Here is a 14991-nt window from a genome sequence, read left to right as displayed (position 1 = left end):
TTTTCCATTTCCAGTGCATTCTCCAGTTGGGGGTGAAAATGTCCAGAAGGAATCCTTTGAGACTAAGCAGAGGTCTGATGAAATGGGTGTCATCCAATCTGGACATTCAGATGCCATAGATAAATTGTTTGATGTAAACAGTAGTCCGCTCTTGGACACTTCTGTAAATTGGGTAGACAGATCCTCTTGATGGGAAGAGTTTTCTGCAAGAAATGTTTGGGAGGAAGAATGGGGAGGATGTAGGCTACCAGGTGCTTCTGGTTAGTGCAGAGGAACCCAGAAAACACAGATGAGAGAGCCGAACTGGTATTCTCTGCCTTTCCTTAAAGCCACTGATAATAAAATGCTCAAGATGCAAAGACCTTTGTTCTAGTTCTCTAGGGTCTGCAAAGGAAAGGGGTGGGAGTGCAAGTGGGAGTAAGGCTGGAAATCTAAGGAGCCACATGTAAGGCTGAGCATCCCAGAAAGACCCCAAAGGTTAAAAGGCAGGAAGACTGGCATGGAGCTCCCAATCTAACCCAATGGGAAAAAAATATAAATAGGGGGTAGACTACGGTATGTTTCTTCCATTCTGGAAAATTCCATTCTGGTATACAGTATCTGAAGAACGAATGTGAAATTAGGAGCAGGAGATATTTAGAAATGATAATTAACTCCAGTTTAATTAGAGGGGAGTTAGAGGAAGAGCAGACTGGGAAGAGGCAAGCCTGGGGGGGGGGATGGTTATGGGCTCTTTCATCTTCCTGGTTTTCATCATCCCTCATCCTAAGACTTCCCCTCAGAAAATACTAATCTGCCTGGACATCAAACCTGCCCCTGCTCTCCCTCCCACCTTTAAATTATTTACCCATTCAGTGCATTATATCTGTCTACCACCTTTTCTTAGTACAGATCAGGCTCTCCCCTATCTCTGAGGCTAGGTAAAATTGAGCTTCAGGAGATCCCCACTCCGGCAGGCATCTCCAGGAGCATCTGTGAACAAGTGCTGTTGTGTGTCTGCACAATGGTCTCCATTCAATCATGAGCCACTTGTGCACTTCTCCTTGTGGGAGACAATTTGTTACCCACAATGCATTTGTGCAGAACCACCAGCTATGGAACTGCTTAATGAAAACTATAGGAAGTGATTGGGCAAGGATTTTACAATTATTTTAAAGTTTATATATTACTAAAAACATAATACAAAATGATTGTGGAAAATTAGCAAACACAAAACAAAAATGAAATATTTGTAAAAATCCACCCAAAGCAAAACCTTAAACATAGCAATCTATCAGTAGTTGCCGGGATCTGGAGGTGGGGAAATGATGTATCATCTGTGAAGAGGCAAGTGGAAACTTTGTAGGAATAGAAATATTCTATATCAGAGCTGCCCAATAAAAATATAGTGTGAGCCACATTTGTGATTTATTTTCTAGTAGGCACATTAAAATAAGGAAAAAGAAACAGATGAAAATAATTTTTCTCTATTTTATGTAACCCAATATATAAAAAATATGTTTACTGTATAATCTTTATAAGAATTACTAACAAGATCTTTTGCCTTTTTTTTTTTTAAGTCTTTGAAGACCAGTGTGTATTTTACTCTTATATAGCACATCTGACTTTGAACTAGCCATGTTTTACATGCTCAATAGCCACAAGTGGTAACAGTTCAACACTACTTTGGTGGTGGTTAGATGACTATAAACTTAATCAAAACTCATCAAACCGTACACTTTAAAATGGTAAATTTTGCTAATTGTCAGTAATGCCTCTCAATTTTAAAAAAGCATTTTTCTGCTAGCTAGAATGAGACAATGTATGTCCCTTACTTGAACATGTTTTAATATTATTTTCTTAAGATGAATCTCAGAAATGGAATTGGGCAGTATCTTTTTAAGATAAAAGTTAAGAGCATAAGTTAGAACCACCCAAGGCTAGTAATTTTCATAGACTTAGGGAGGTCTGCTTTTCCATTACACAGCTTAGTTTAGAAAGGACCACTGAAAATTTAATTAACCAGTTTTTACTGTTTTACAGTAAAAAAAAAAAAAAAGAAAAAGAAAAAAGTTGCATGTCTGAGGTAAGATAAAGATGAGCACAAATTAAAACCTAATTTTAGGAAAGAGCTTGTCATTTTCTCTATTTTATAGATGCTTCTCTTGCAGCAGTAATAAAAATCGGTTTTCTTTTGACTTCCTTCTGCTTCTACTATATAACATGCTTTGTAGTAACTATTTTGATAGTGGATATATCTGTCTCTGGTTGTTTTTATTTTCAGGGGAAGAGGCAGAAAGGGGCTCTGGGACAGTCTGCTGTGGGGAAGTAAGTTTAACTTTCGTGACTAAAGCCAGGACATATTTTTGGCTGTGCAAAGTGACACTAGTAGTTTGGTATTTGACAACTATTTTGGTGTTTTCTTTTTGTACCTGAAATTCTGTGCTTAACTATCCTTGAAGCCAAAGTAAACGTTGACAATTTACAAGTGAATTAAATACAGGAGAAATAGTCAAAAGGTTATCTTCTGCATGTCTTAAAGCCTGGAAGTCTGGGCTGAAAATAAAAATATAAAATTAATCAGGGTTGAAAAATCAAGTCCATAAGTTTAGGCTGGGGAAGACCCAAGTGAAATGAGAATTATCCGACAGTATTCATAGATGAAAGCTTAGAGGGAGCACAAAGTGTAAGGTTGTTGTTTTAAACCTCCACAACTTGGGGAATACATTTAAGTGGAGTTCTGGTTAGGAACAAGGTAAATACTTCTCAGCGTCATCTGGGCTTAGTTCACTGCCGTATGCTCAAGAAGCAGTTAAGCTAAGTCTGTAGTTGCTAGCAAGGTGAATTTTCATCTTCAGCAGCAGTTCTCAGATTTCAGCATGCGATGAAAGTGCAGATCCCTATGCCCCATCCCCAGACATTTCTGGTTCAACAGAGCAAGAATGAGACTTAATATCTGCATGCTCAATACCATGCCAGGTGATTCTTATGCTGCTAGACCCCACTTTGAGATACACTGATCTGGAGCAAAATTTGGGTGTTCTCTATATATTAGACACTGTGATGAATCCCAATAAAAGACAGAATTCCTGTCACAATGTGTTAATTTAACTTATAATACAAGGTAGCATGCCAAGAGTGGTACTGAACTGAAGGTGTGAACTCAGGAGCTCAGTGCTGGAGGGAGTGCCCCAACAATTGACTCAAGGATATGAGTAAGATCCAGATTAGTAAAGAGAAAACTGGGTATCTGGGCCCCTCTAGGGAAAGAGTGTGAGATCCAAAAAGGAACATGGCATCACCTGAGGAAGGTCCTTTTACTTAGATTTTGTGTTAATTTCCTAGGGCTGCTGTAACAAAAGTACCACAAACTGGGTGGCTTAAAACAACACGGATTTATTGTCTCACAGTCTTGGAGGCTAGAAGTTTGAAATCAAGGTGTCGGCAGAGCCATGCTCCCTCTGAAACCGTAGGGGAGAATCCTTCTTGCCTCTTCTAGCTTCTGGTGTTTGCTGGCAATCCCTGGCATCCATGGCTTGTGGATGCATCACTCCAGTCTCCGCTCCATCTTCATGTTGCCTTCTCCCCTGTGCCCGTCTGTGTCTGTATCCAAATTTCCCTCTTCTTATAACGGCACTTGTCATATTGGATTAAGACCCACCCTAATCCAGTAAGACCTTCTTACCTTGAATATGTCTGCAAAGACCCTATTTCCAAATAAGGTCACATCCACATGTCTTGGGGTGAGAACTTCATTATGTCATTTTAGGGGGACAGAATTCAACCCATAACCAATACTGAGTGCAATTTTGAAACAGCAGGGAAACTTTAACAAGAAAAAAAGATGAGGAAGCAGATGTGAAGGAAATCCGTTTGATCATTATTAGTGGTTTCTGCGTCCGAATCACCTGGGGGACTTGTTAAAGCAGATTGCTTTAGTAATTCAGTAGGTCTAGGTGAGCACTTGCATTTCTAACAAATTCCCAATTTATGCTGATGCTGTTGGTCTGGGGAACCATATTTTGTGATCTACTCCTGTTAATGAATTTGGTGTCTTAATTTATCAAAGATCCATAGATGAAGATTGGAACAAATTGCGGGGGCAAGGATGGGGAAGAGGGTGCTGTCAGGGTGTTAAGGAAAGCTTGAACTCTTACCATATGGGCTATCGGCTATCTTTTCTTGTTTTTCTCCTGACATTTCTTTAATCTTAGACCAACTGGTCCAACCAAAAATACTCTGGGGGGCAGGGACAGCAGTGTATCCATTAAGAATAATTTGAGAACCACAAATCTTACAGTTGGTATGTAGTCACAGTGGTTCTAAAGCTCTGCTCACAATTGTTTTTCTCAGATTTTATTAAAAAAAAATGTAAGTATGATCTAAAATATTTCAGTACCAGCATTTGCTAGATAGCAGTGTTTTATGGAAGTCTCAACTCCAAAACTGAACTCTGAACCCCTCCAGGGTTGTTTATACTATAATGTTTTCATCATCTGCCTGGTTATTGATGCAGCGTCCTGAATATCATTCCTTCTCGCTCATATTTTCATCCCTGCATCCAGTCACTCATCAAGTCCCATCAATTCCATCTCCCAGCATATTCTAAGTATGTCCACTTCTTACCATTGCCACCACTTGGCCTGGCCCACCAAGTGGCACCTGGACCTTCTCACCACATCCTCTCTGGCTCCCTTCTGATTCATTATCTATAGAGCAGCCAGAGAGATTGTTTTAGAAACAAATCATATGAGGTAGCCCCTGTGCTTGAGACCCTTCAATGACATTCCTCTGCAGGACGAGGTTTAAATTCCCAAAATGACTCGCATGGGCCTGCCTGACATGACTGCTGCCTACATCTCCAGCCCTGTTTTGAGCCACTCCCCTTCTGTTCTTTACACTCAAATCCCACTGACTGACTTCCTGAGCTAAAAATGTTTAAAATCACTGCCCTTCACTGAGGTAATTCTAGACTTTTATGCCAAGGGCATCCATGGAGAAGGAAGGTGAATGGGGAACTTGCAAGTGACATTTTTTATTAGAATTAAAGCCTGCAAATGACCCTTTCTAGTTATTTTTTGGAAAATGAGTACTCCCAATGACAGTCTGAGAAAGAGACCCTGCTAGTCCTTAAAGAGTCTTTGTGCAAATTAGAAAATGGCACCCCCCCCCTCCAGGCAGATTCAACCCTGAGCCCCTGGAGGCTGCATTTCAGGCTGCATTTCAGCCTCCAGCGGCTCAGGGCGGGGCACCCTGCGTAGGACATAACCTGCACAGCCAGAAGAGTGGCCCTGACTGGAGATGTCAGTCTGTTTGCCTCCAAATTAAAATAGGGCTGTTTGTCCTATTTAAAGGCAGAAGAATATTGGGCAATTTCTGGAAATCCCAGATAGCCCTGTGATATAGTGATAGCAATAAATGTGAAAAGGCTTTTACCATGAAGCCATGGAAATTATTCTTTGCATGACTGGGACAGCATTGTATACTGTGACTTGCCAAGTCAGCATGTTTACAGCTGTGCTGTTTGATTAGTACCTGTTTCATAGTGGCAGATCAAGAGTGATTCACAAAAGAATGGTCTCTAGCTGTTAGCACCTCAGTTCAGAACTGAGCACTTAAAGACCCCAGACCCCTGTGGTTTTACCTTGTGGAGAGGGCCTCCAACACCTCGGAGGGGCATGATGTTCTTTCATATGACATGTTTGTTCTTGTGAAGGTGGCTTGAAGTATTCGAGACCTGGCAGGAGAAGAGATGGGAAGAGACCTCATTCTTGCCATGCATGAGTCATTCTATAAAAAGTTAAATTGAACATTGTATTAAGTAGTTTCATTGTTGGTATAAAACTAATCCTCAGTCATTAGATCACTTTGATGTAGACATTATATTTCTCTGGGTCCTCTTCCAGACCCTAACTTAAACCTCTCTCTGAATAAGCACTGAATAAATATTGATCTGATTTTGCTTATTACATAGGATTTTATCTTTGATTTGAGGCCTTCCTCATAAGGGTCAGTTTTGTTTCCTGTTTTTAAGCTCATTGTTGAAAATTTGTTTTTTTTTTTCCCCCAGATTTATGAAAATGCCTAAATTTTACTTGTGGGGGGTAGAGTATAAAAAAGTAAGAAAAATAATTGCACACACACAATACCATTGAATCTTAATTTTCTGAGGCTGCTGTACGTAACAAAGTTCCACAAAATGGATGACTAAAAACAATAGCACTTTTATTGTCTCCCAGTTCTAGAGGCTGGAAGTCTGAATTCTACAGGGGAGAATCCTTCCTTGTCCCTTCCTAGCTTCTGGTGGTTTGTCAGCAAGCCGTGTGCTTCCGTCTCTGCCTCATTTGTCACATGGCCTTCACTCTGTGTTTGTTTGGTTGGTTTTTTGTCTGTCTGTGTCCAGGTCTCCCCTTCTCATAAGGACACTAGTCGTATTGTTTAGGGCCCACCTTAATTCGGTTTGGCCTCATATAAACTGACAACATCTTCAAAGACCCTATTTCCAAACAAGGTCACATTCACAGGAACTGAGGGTTAGAACTTTTTTTTTTTTTTTTTTTTTTTTGGAGGGGGACACAATTCTACCTACAATACATTGTAATTTTAATAATTTTAAATTTTAATGGACACTTTCTAGAGGTCATTGCTGATTCTCTCAGTGGGAATAGAATTTGATATGGCAGCAAGTTAAAACTCTAAATGTTTATTGTAATATTGAAATGGCTAAACTTGCTGTATCTAATTGTTAGCGTATCTCAATCATTACTAGGGTGTATAAGGCAGTTGGTTGAATGTGTTCACTGGAAAGAATATGTCATGACCAGCAGATATTTGCCTGTAAAACTCATTTTTCAATATAGCCTTGTAGCTAAGTTTTCAGGCCCCTTGCACTCTGTACTCTGTCTAATGGGGTGCCTGTGCCTTTGTAATTGTATGTCATCTTGTCCTGGGGTAGTTGGTCCACCTGCTGCTGCCACACCAGCATCTCATGCTAGGCCTCACTATCTATAGTTGATCTTCAATACAAATTAGCTTCCAAAATCCAGCTGTGCTTATTTTGGAATTCTCTACAAAATCACCAAAAGAAATCTGTAAATTAGTTGAATTTTCACCTCTTTCTGACATGACAGAGCACTGTAATGTTGGTGGTATTGGTTCTGCAGTCAACACTGCTCTCTCATTCATTTCATGAGTCATTTGGCCAAAAAGTGTTAGGTATAATGAAAACAAATACCAGAGCAACACCTTTAATGAGGGGGGTTCAGTCTCATTCCCCCTGCCCAGACTCCAAGTCCTGTAAAATTCTCTGGTTTAACACATTCCAAGTTCTGAGGATTTAAAATATACCATGTCAATCAGTAGTGTGATTTTACTTGACACCTTGTTTTGGTTACACTATTCTTGCATATCCTTCATTTTCTGCCTAAGCCTTGTGTAGCTGAGCAGTTTTGGCATTTGCAGCTCTCCAGTATTTAGGGCTGTCTGTTTATTACAAGATCTTGCAGCCAAATTTTCTGGCAGGTAATTCAGACACTGTCTGGTGACTTCATTAGAGATGTAGGTTCTTGAGCTGAAGGGTGTCTTCCTTTTCTCCTCTAGGGCTTTCCTACTTTCTGGAAGATTGGGGTGTCTGCCAAGCCTGCCTCTCTGCAGCCCCTGGTTCCTGTCATACTTGTAAGCCCCTGTCTTTATTTTCAGACTCTCCCTACTCTTTGTTCCCAAGTGTATCATGTGTTAAAGTGACCAGTACGTACCTCCTCAGGCTTCTGGACACTGAGATACAACCTTTATTTCCCTCCTCCTAACCCAAGAGACCTAGAAAAAGGAAAACTTTCCTTCTCTTTCTATTAAATGCATTAGGTTTTCTTTCTGTTCAAGTACATTTTAAAATATGAACAGTCTGTTAGTGAAAGTACCCATTCCTGAAAGAAAAAGGAATTCAGGTGGATTAGATAATGTATGACATTATCATCATCCATCCCTCTGTAAGTCTGTAGCAGTTTAGGAGACCAGGGGCCAAGGGTCCTTTCTCACTTGATATGAAAGGCCTTAGTAATCTTTACTATTGTGTAAATTCAAATATCATAAAATTTCCACCAGCCAAGAAACGTTATATATGTTTGCCTAAGATCAAAGGTCACCTCTCTATTTCTTCATTACATAGTCAACTCTCTCCTCTCCCTCCCTCTAAGTACCTTCTGAACTAGGAGTTTCTCATGGGTATGGGTCCTTGGTTACCATAGGGATCTCCCTTTGCTTATGCCAAGGAAGGCACCTCTTGTGGAATTTTCACATGAAATCCTGTCCTTCCCCTGTCTGACATCTAGGTGTTAAAAAAAAGGATTTATTACATGAGAGTACTTTTCTCTCAACTGTTTTCCTGACTCCCTCATAAGGCACGGATTGTTTGGTTAGACCAGGTTTTTCTGTCACTAGCTAACCAACCTCAAAGCAGTAGGCCACATTTTTTTAACAAAACTAATAATCTTAAAGCCTTCTCCCAGAAGTTCTGCCTCATAACTGGTTTCTTTTTTTACTTATGGAGAATTCAGCTATTGATTGTACCTGAGAAGAGGAAGGAATGGGAACCCCATTTCTCCAGAGGCAACCAGGTAGCTGGAGAGGCTCTCCTGGATCTGGATAATTCTAGTGCCACGTGCCAGAACCCCTCCATAAGCTTCAATTACACTGTTCCTGATTGCCATGCCTGGATTCCTATTGGAGGAAATCCCAGAGAACAGAACTCCCAAGGAGCTGGGCAGCCAGGGATGAGCCGGAGCCTTCCAACTTCTATCTGTAACCCAGTGGTTCTGACATTTGACCTTTCTGAGAAACAGACAGCCAGGAGGTTGCAAGTGAATTCCACTTTCCAAATTGATTAAAATACTCTTTCCAGAGCTCTTCCATCAGAGCTTAGATATGAGGATATTTTAAGAATTTTATTTAGAGACATGCAATTCCAGCCCAGCAATCATTTTTTGCCTTTGACATCAGTCCTATGAGCTAGTTTTTCATTTCTATTCACAGACTATTCTTTTTTTTAAATTAAAATTAATTTTTATTTTCAAAAGATTTTATATAAAAGTTACCAAGATAGTATAGAGAGATCCTGTATAAGCCTCACCCAGCTTTTTCCATTTTTAACTTCTTACATTACATTGGTACATTTGTCAAAATTAAGAAACCGAGTTACTACATTACTATTAACTAAACTCCAGGCTTTATTTAGATTTCACCATTTTTTCCAGTTATGTCCTATTTCTGTTCCAAATAAGATAGCTTTTTGATGTTCTTTGATGGTGTATAAAAGATTATGTGGTCTAAAGACCAAGCTCTGTGAGTAGAATTACATAAATCTAGAGCTGTCTGGATTGGGTCATTCAACTCGAGGCAAAAGTGCTTTTGGCTTTGGAGTCAAGCAGACTTGATCCCCAGCTCTGACACTTGAAGATCTGGGTATCTTCAGGCAAATTGAGAAATCTTTGATTTTTTAAATTATTTTTTTTTAATTAGACAAGTTGTAGGTTTATAAAAAAAATCATGTAAAAAATACAGCATTCCCATATATCCCCTGTTGTTGACACTTCAGTGGTGTGGTACTTTTGTTAAAACTGATGAAATATTAAAACAGTACTGTTAACTATAGTCCATAGTTTACATTAGTTGTATTTTCCCATATACTGCCCTATTATTAGCACCTTGTAAAAGTGTCATACATTTGTTATAATTCATGAAAGAACATTCTGTACAGACTGTTCTTTTAACTCTACCTCTGACCTCCTCTCTTCTTGGGATACAGGAAAATCAAACTAACACCCAGTTCCTTCCCTTGATAGATAACTCCCTAACCTTCCTCACACGTCATGCATCTCTGATGCCCAGACCTCACTCCTCAGGTCTAAAACCTTCTTGGTGGCTACTCTAGGTTTAATCTCTCCTCCTGTCCCCTGATGAGAGGGTTTTAGCACTGATTGGTTGTCCCTGGCAGCTGTTAACAGTTTCCCTCTCATCACTGTAGCAAGACCTCCTAACCTAAGGTGACTTTCATATTTTGCTTAGATATCAGGGCCTCTAGCAATTTTAGAAAAACACAGTGAACTCCTGAATGGAGATGCTAGGCCTCAGTTTTCTCAGCTTCTCTGTTTTTTCATTGCCGGAGTCCTAGGTCACTAATGCTCCAGTTGTGGTTGCTGGGTGAATGCACGCCTAGAGAGATTTTTCTGCTCATCCTGTATCAGGCTAGTTCCAAACAGGCAGGTCAGGAAACAGGGCACAGTCTGGAATGCTGCAGATCATTCCCTTGGGGGATTTTGTGTTTGTTTTTTTTTATGTAGTAAACAATAACAGATTTTTTTCTTCAACAGAGAGTGGTTATGTAACTAAATCACAAAGATTCCTAGATTCATTTTTAGATAAATATTTTGTAGATTTTTTTCCAACATCTCCAAAATGACAGTTGGTATTTATTTATTTACTAAACTTGAATAAATAGAAAAATTCCATGCTGACTTTAAAGAGGGAATAGATGGTATTTGCTAGCATGTATTATTAAATGGAATGACTGTTTTACAATCATTTTATCTAAGTCAGATATCTGAGAAAGCTGATATTGATTTGAGGGGGAAGATTTAATAAACATTGACTGAATCTTTAACAGGAGATCTTGCCACAGAAAACTATTGTTCTTGCAGACAGGTCTTACTAAGGTTTAAGACATGAGGTCTTGGTCTTGAGCAGCTCAGCACATTCATTTCCACTCTTCAGACCCCTTAGGCTTCAGCAAACTACCTCTCTTTAGATCCCATTTTGCAATGTTAACTTTTCTCCAAATCCAGGAAATTAAAACAAGTTAATTTGAAAAATTCCCTTGATTGTGTGTTGGAAGAAAGATCTTGAGAAGTTAAAAAATGGCACTCCAACTTTGTGTTTTGTTGCATAATGGAGGAAGAAAGTAAAGATAAATAGTAACATCAAAAAGACCATAATTGTGCATACAAAATGTATGTCCGCACCCAGCAGAGGGATGGGGCGGAATTCTAGGACCAGTTTGTGTTAGATTCCAGAATAAGAAGAAAATACATATGTAAGTAGCTACGATCTAACAATTCCTCACCACCTCCACTGTTTCCACCCATTGGTACCTCTCACCTGGATTATTGCAATAATCTCCTCACTGTGCTTGCTTCCCCCCTTGCTGCCCCTGCAATGTATTCTTAGCAGCCAGAGCAATACTTTTTATAAGTCATGTCATGTCACTCCTCTGCTCAAAACCCATCTCACTGGCCAGTAAATTTAAAATCCTGGCCGTGCCTGTGAGGCTGTGTACAATTAGATCCCACCGTCCTCTCAGTCCCAGCTTGTCCTCTGTTCCTCTGGGACCTCATTTTCTGCTAATTCTCATGTTCACTGTCTTCCAGCCACACTGGCCTCAAACATCAAATGCATTAAGCTCTTCCTTCTCAGGGCTTTTGCCCTCATTGTTGTTTCAACCTGGACTCTTCATAGATATTCACAAGAATTGTTCCCTCATCTCTCTTTTGAGGGCTTCACTTAATGTCACTTTATCGGTGGGCCCTTCCCTGATGATCCTATTAAAAATTGCAATTCCCCACCACTCCCTTTCTGCACAGAGAGCCACAGCACAATGTATAATTAAGTGCATGGACTCTGAAAAAACCGACTCCAAATCTGCATTCCAGCTGTGTGACTTGGGTGCCCTCTCTATGCTTCAGTTTTATCACCTATAAAATGGGGGCAAAAATAGTGTCAATAGGGCTACTGTGAGGAGTCGACGAGTTGCTATATGAAAAGCACTTAAAACAGTGCCTGGTCCATAAGAAGCTAATGTTATCTTTATCCCTCTTTCTTTTTTTTTTTTTTTTTTTTTTTTAAATCATCATTTTATTGAGATATATTCACATACCACGCAGTCATACAAAACAAATTGTACTTTCGATTGTTTACAGTACCATTACATAGTTGTACATTCATCACCTAAATCAATCCCTGACACCTTCATTAGCACACACACAAAAATAACAAGAATAATAATTAGAGTGAAAAAGAGCAATTGAAGTAAAAAAGAACACTGGGTACCTTTGTCTGTCTGTTTCCCTCCCCTACTTTTCTACACATCCATCCATAAACTAGACAAAGTGGTGTTTGGTCCTTATGGCTTTCCCAATCCCATTGTCACCCCTCATAAGCTACATTTTTATACAACTGTCTTCGAGATTCATGGGTTCTGGGTTGTAGTTTGATAGTTTCAGGTATCCACCACCAGCTACCCCAATTCTTTAGAACCTAAAAAAGGGTTGTCTAAAGTGTGCATAAGAGTGCCCACCAGAGTGACCTCTCGGCTCCTTTTGGAATCTCTCTGCCACTGAAGCTTATTTCATTTCCTTTCACATCCCCCTTTTGGTCAAGAAGATGTTCTCCGTCCCACGGTGCCAGGTCTACATTCCTCCCTGGGAGTCATATTCCACGTTGCCAGGGAGATTCACTTCCCTGGGTGTCTGATCCCACGTAGGGGGGAGGGCAGTGATTTCACCTTTCAAGTTGGCTTAGCCAGAGAGAGAGGGCCACATCTGAGCAACAAAGAGGCATTCAGGAGGAGACTCTTAGGCACAAATACAGGGAGGCCTAGCCTCTCCTTTGCAGCAACCGTCTTCCCAAGGGTAAAACTTATGGTAGAGGGCTCAACCCATCAAACCACCAGTTCCCTATGTCTGTGGTCATGTTAGCAACCATGGAGGTGGGGTAGGCGAATACCCCTGCATTCTCCACAGGCTCCTCAAGGGGGCACTACATCTTTTTTTTTTTTTTTTTTTCCCCTTGTTTGTCTTTTTTCTTTTTTTTTTTTTTTTTTTTTTTAACTTTCCCTTCTTTTTTCAAATCACCTGTATGAAAAAAAAAGTTAAAAAGAAAACAAACATACAATAAAAGAGCATTTCAAAGAGACCATAGCAAGGGAGTAAGAAAAAGACAACTAACCTAAGATAACTGCTTAACTTCCAACATGTTCCTACTTTACCCCAAGAAAGTTACATAATATAGCAACATTTCAGTGAACTTGTTCCTACTACATCCATCAGAAATTAACAGACCATAGTCATTTCTGGGCATCCCCAGAACGTTAAATAGCTTATCTGTTCTTCCTGGATTATTGTTCCCCCTTCCTTAATTGCTCTCTACTGCTAGTTCCCCTACATTCTACATTATAAACCATTTGTTTTACATTTTTCAAAGTTCACATTAGTGGTAGCATATAATATTTCTCTTTTTGTGCCTGGCTTATTTCGCTCAGCATTATGTCTTCAAGGTTCATCCATGTTGTCATATGTTTCACCAGATCGTTCCTTCTTACTGCCGCGTAGTATTCCATCGTGTGTATATACCACATTTTATTTATCCACTCATCTGTTGAAGGACATTTGGGTTGTTTCCATCTCTTGGCAATTGTGAATAATGCTGCTATGAACATTGGCGTGCAGATATCTGTTCGTGTCACTGCTTTCCGATCTTCCGGGTATATACCGAGGAGTGCAATCGCTGGATCGAATGGTAGCTCTATATCTAGTTTTCTAAGGAACTGCCAGACTGACTTCCAGAGTGGCTGAACCATTATACAGTCCCACCAACAATGAATAAGAGTTCCAATTTCTCCACATCCCCTCCAGCATTTGTAGTTTCCTGTTTGTTTAATGGCAGCCATTCTAACCGGTGTTAGATGGTATCTCATTGTGGTCTTAATTTGCATCTCTCTAATAGCTAGTGAAGCTGAACATTTTTTCATGTGTTTCTTGGTCATTTGTATTTCCTCTTCAGAGAACTGTCTTTTCATATCTTTTGCCCATTTTATAATTGGGCTGTCTGTACTATTGTCATTGAGTTGTAGGATTTCTTTGTATATGCAAGATATCAGTCTTTTGTCAGATACATGGTTTCCAAAAATTTTTTCCCATTGAGTTGGCTGCCTCTTTACCTTTTTGAGAAATTCCTTTGAGGTGCAGAAACTTCTAAGCTTGAGGAGTTCCCATTTATCTATTTTCTCTTTTGTTGCTTGTGCTTTGGGTGTAAAGTCTAGGAAGTGGCCTCCTAATACAAGGTCTTGAAGATGTTTTCCTACATTATCTTCTAGGAGTTTTATGGTACTTTCTTTTATATTGAGATCTTTGGTCCATTTTGAGTTAATTTTTGTGTAGGGGGTGAGGTAGGGGTCCTCTTTCATTCTTTTGGATATGGATATCCAACTCTCCCAGCCCCATTTGTTGAAAAGACCATTATGGCTCAGTTCGGTGACTTTGGGGGCCTTATCAAAGATCAGTCGGCCATAGATCTGAGGGTCTATCTCTGAATTCTCAATTCGATTCCATTGATCTATATGTCTATCTTTGTGCCAGTACCATGCTGTCTTGGCAACTGTGGCTTTATAATAAGCTTCAAAGTCAGGGAGTGTAAGTCCTCCCACTTCGTTTTTCTTTTTTAGAGTGTCTTTAGCAATTCGAGGCATCTTCCCTTTCCAAATAAATTTGATAACTAGCTTTTCCAAGTCTGCAAAGTAGGTTGTTGGAATTTTGATTGGGATTGCATTGAATCTGTAGATGAGTTTGGGTAGAATTGACATCTTAATGACATTTAGCCTTCCTATCCATGAACATGGAATATTTTTCCATCTTTTAAGGTCCCCTTCTATTTCTTTTAGTAGAGTTATGTAGTTTTCTTTGTATAGGTCTTTTACATCTTTGGTTAAGTTGATTCCTAGGTACTTGATTTTTTTAGTTGCTATTGAAAATGGTATCTTTTTCTTGAGTGTCTCTTCAGTTTGTTCATTTCTAGCATATAGAAACATTACTGACTTATGTGCATTAATCTTGTATCCCGCTACTTTGCTAAATTTGTTTATTAGCTCTAGTAGGTGTATCATTGATTTCTCAGGGTTTTCTAGATATAAGATCATATCATCTGCAAACAATGACAGTTTTACTTCTTCTTTTCCAATTTGGATGCCTT

The 14991-nt window shown here is 39.6% G+C and overlaps 1 protein-coding gene across 5 annotated transcripts in view; it reads left to right on the top strand.

Moving 5' to 3' along the window:
* The window catches only part of PPFIBP1 (PPFIA binding protein 1), a 207306-nt gene that overhangs the window by 107375 nt on the left and 84940 nt on the right, over positions 1-14991 (top strand). The window contains exon 1 of one of the 5 annotated variants that reach the window (XM_037845738.1): positions 7635-7653. The exons of the other annotated variants lie outside the window; for them this stretch is intronic. The gene's annotated coding sequence lies outside the window, so the exon portion shown is untranslated. Of the gene's footprint in view, positions 1-7634; positions 7654-14991 lie in introns of those variants that run through there. 5 annotated transcript variants of the gene reach the window in all.

This window comes from Choloepus didactylus, chromosome 8, assembly GCF_015220235.1.
Source record: "Choloepus didactylus isolate mChoDid1 chromosome 8, mChoDid1.pri, whole genome shotgun sequence".
Lineage (NCBI taxonomy): Eukaryota > Metazoa > Chordata > Mammalia > Pilosa > Megalonychidae > Choloepus > Choloepus didactylus.
This window is presented reverse-complemented; position numbering and strand designations above follow the sequence as displayed.